Raw genomic sequence first — 4,297 nt, 5'->3', positions numbered from 1 at the left:
CAATTCATTAACCACATGGTATGATCATTGTAAATGCAGAAAGAGAACCTACATTGGTAGATGAGTAATAATAATAATAGTAGAGGGACAAGGGTGGCTCTGTGGTCTAAACCACTGAGCCTAGGGCTTGCCGATCAGAAGGTTGGCGGTTCACATCCCTGTGACGTGGTGAGCTCCCGTAGCTCGGTCCCAGCTCCTGCCCACCTACCAATTCGAAAGCATGTCAAAGTGCAAGTAGATAAATAGGTACCGCTCTGGCGGGAAGGTAAACGGTGTTTCCGTGCGCTGCTCTGGTTCGCCAGAAGCGGCTTGGTCATGCTGGCCACATGACCCGGAAGCTGTACGCCAGCTCCCTTGGCCAGTAAAACGAGATGAGCATCGCAACCCCAGAGTCGTTTGCGACTGGACCTGACGGTCAGGGGTCCCTTTACCTTTTAATAATAATAATAATAATAATAATAATAATAATAATAATAATAATAATAATAATAATTTATTATTTATACCCCACCCATCTGGCTGGGTTTCCCCAGCCACTCTGGGTGGCTTCCAATACGAAGATTAAAAACACATAAAAAACTTCCCTGAACAGGGCTGCCTTCAGATGTCTTCTGAATGTCAGGTAGTTGTTTATCTCTTTGACATCTGATGGGAGGGTGTTCCACAGGGCGGGCACCACAACTGAGAAGGCCCTCTTCCTGGTTCCCTGTAACCTCACTTTTTGCAGTGAGCAAACTGCCAGAAGGTCCTTGGAGCTGGACCTCAGTGTCTGGGCTGAATGATGGAGGTGGAAACATTCCTGCAGGTATATGTGGTATGTTGGAGATAACTGGAAGAACAGAGGTTTTGCAGCAGCAGATGTGGAAATGCTGGTATCCCTCTCCTGATGTGTCTCTCCTAACAGAAGGGACATTCAGTAACAACCAAGCATTTCCTGGGAATAAGTTAGCTGATGATCTGTGGTTTTAATTTGGTATGTGGTTTCCATTTTGTGTTTGTGTGTGTATAATTATTACAAAACGCTGAAATTTCATTCTATAAGTCTCTCTCTCGATTAAAAATAAATAGGAACCTTGCATGCTCCTCCCTGGTCAAGAGTGTATTTTTTGGTAAATCATTTTTCTCCAACATGGCTGTGCTGGCTGAGATTGATGGAAACTGTAATCCCAAATGCTTGGAGGGTGCCTGGTTGTCAATGGTTGCTGTAGTAAGATGGTAGTTGGAACAACTACTGGGAAGGGCATCTCGGCGGCAGCACTGCAGTCCGGTGATGAAGTACGTGAGAGGAGGCAGGTACAGCAGCCCGGAAAGAACAGCCTGGCATGAAGCACTCAAAGGAGACTTGTATGCGAAGGCAAGGTGTCTCAGCTCTATGCCCATATTTCACTAGAGCCTCCTGCTTTTAGTCTGTCTGCACTTGTATACTGCCTTTTTCGTAGAAAATAAAAGTTCAGGCCAAAACCAGAAAGTGCAGAGCTATGCAAAATATACTAAAATAACAGGACGGAATATTTGAGGACACAAATGAAAAGTTTGCTTTGGATTTGCTTCAGATTGTTGGTATGAGGAATCGGGGTCAATGCTTACTTTATCCGGGCTGGCTTCGCCTCCTCCGAACAGATTCTGGCTTTGGTGGTCTTGCTTAGAAGGAGAAACGTATCGGGTTGCCAGCATCTCTCGCCCTCTATCAACTCTCCCAGCCGCCATTTCTCCTCCTGCCGTGACCTGTGGCATGTATTGTGTGTCTCCGTTATACTAGTGACCTTAGAAAACAGCAGGCAGAGTTTTCAATTGCTTTGTGACAGTGATGGGGAATCTGTGTCCTAATCGCTACACCCACCCAAGAAGTTGCAGGACTCAGCCAGCACTGGCCATGGTCAGGGACAATGGGAGCTGTACTCCAACAACATCTGCAGAGCCACCGGTCCCCCTCATCCCTGTTTCATAAGCATAGATTGGAAAACACTAAGTACAGATTGTAGCTGTAAAGGCTTTGGCACCAATTTGAACATGGCAGTTTGGGGGCAGTAGACTTGGTAGCTGATGCTACCCAAGTGTCAAAGAGCAAGCCGGCAGTCAACCGCAGCCTTCAAGCTGGAGTTAAATCTTTATTAGCAAAAGCTACTTGAGCTCCTTGAGTTGCTTTGCCTGGCTGGAAGGTGTTCTGGAGCTGTTTGCCTAGAGTGAGAGATGTGGGTGTTTTGAAAGCTTTGCATGGCTAGAACATTGCACAAGGGACAGGCCAGTGATCTGTGTACTTTCTATCTAGTCCAACCCACTTTTACCTGTGACTACACCTACCATGGCAGGCAGGATCTGGAAGGTTGCCCTCAAAGGAATGAAGACCTTAGGTACATCAGTTTATCTCATCCTATGCCCAGATGATGTTGTGTGTCGAGGTCCCCTAGCCACCCTCAAATAAAACACAATTCACACAGAATTTTAGTTTAAGGTTTTTGGCATAATTTTGGCCACAACTTTATTAAAATACAAAAAATGTGAGTGGTTGCTTAGGCATTGGTTGTGACTATCTGTCCCTGCCCAGGGACAGACTGACATCCGCATGCCCGCGAAAGTCAGAAAGGGAAAACAATTTGGGGAGAAAATGGAGCTGGGTGCAGGCCCTCACCTCTCCCCAAATGCTCCCAGGGGCTCTTGTGTGGCCCTAGCCCCTTGACAGGGGTTTGGACAAGAACATGGCAAGCCCCTGAATTCCTTTAATGGACTACCCTTGCAGCAGCAGCACTGGAGGGGCAGGCACAGCCAACCACATCCCCTCCACCAACCAAAAATGAACCAATGCCTAACCGCAAGGTCAATGCGAACAACCCTAAATATAGGGAAGGTGCGTGGGTGATCCGATGCGCACAGCAAAAAGGGGAATCTCAACGCTGCGCGCAGGAAACTAATAGGCTGTCAATCAGGAATGTTGTTGTTGTTGTTTAGTCATTTTGTCATGTCCAACTCTTCATGACCCCATGGACCAGAGCATGCTAGGCACTCCTGTCTCCCACTGCCTCCCGCAGTTTGGTCAAACTCATGCTGGTAGCTTCGAGAACGCCGTCCAACCATCTCGTCCTCTGTTGTCCCCTTCTCCTTATGCCCTCCATCTTTCCCAACATCAGGGTCTTTTCCAGGGAGTCTTCTCTTCTCATGAGGTGGCCCAAAGTATTGGAGCCTCAGCTTCACGATCTGTCCTTCCAGTGAGCACTCAGGGCTGATTTCCGTAAGAATGGAGAGGTTTGATCTTCTTGCAGTCCATGGGACTCTCATCTCAAGAGTCTCCTCCAGCACCATAATTCAAAAGCATCAATTCTTCGGCGATCAGCCTTCTTTATGGTCCAGCAGGACCATAGCAACATTAATAGCAACATTAAAATCTCCCCAACAACATAGAGGAGCCCAATCACAAACGTGGCCATCAAATCTTACCCACCCAGCAACAGAGGGATAACTTGCTGGACCCCACCACAACACGTGCTCTCCATGAAAGAGAACATGCTTTCTCATCTGTAGAGCCCTTTCTCTCTTTCAGCTGAGAAGTTCTGGCTTAACTCCACGCTCGTAAGTTTCTTGTTGAGTGTAATATCCTGCATCCCATCCCAGTCACAAAGGTGGGGGCGGGGCGGCTTTGGATGCCTGCGGGCCATATTCTCACAAGGGTGACCTTCTTGGGTTGGGCTGGGGGGGAGAAGTTAGATTCAATTCTCACCTAAAAGCCGAATCTACCAGATTTGCGCTTTCCAAAGGAAGATGAGAACCGGAACACAGTCACCCTTAGAAATTCACAGCTATGTAAATTTTGCAGCGCAGTTCTCCAACCAATATCTACAGAAATACACGGATTAGGGGGAGTGTGCTTAAAAATGAATATATTAGTGAAATTGATGTACAAAAATGTGTTATTTTAGGACTGTGTTGTTTGCAGAAGTGTGTGCCTTCGTCAAAAATGTGTTCATCAGGAGAAATCGCCTAGGATTTTCATCAAGATTTTTTTAACACCACACATTAGTGCGGAATTGTGGGGGCCTGAATTTAAGGTTGGAAAAATGAGAAACGGGGACAGCCACAATGAATAGGTTCATCCATTCCTCATAGTGGGACATTTCACTCCTCCCCACCAACTGACGCTCCTCTCTCTCTCTCTTTCTCTCTCTCTCTCTCTCTCTCTCTCTCTCTCTCTCTCTCTCACACACACACACACACACACACATATTTTTGCATGAACACCCCACAGAGCATTTCCACACACACACCCTTCTGCCACCGCTGCTTTCACTCAGGATAAGGGCTGGCT

Source organism: Podarcis bocagei (assembly GCF_964188305.1).
Source record: "Podarcis bocagei genome assembly, chromosome: 4".
Lineage (NCBI taxonomy): Eukaryota > Metazoa > Chordata > Lepidosauria > Squamata > Lacertidae > Podarcis > Podarcis bocagei.
Note: the sequence above shows the minus strand (reverse complement) of the source record.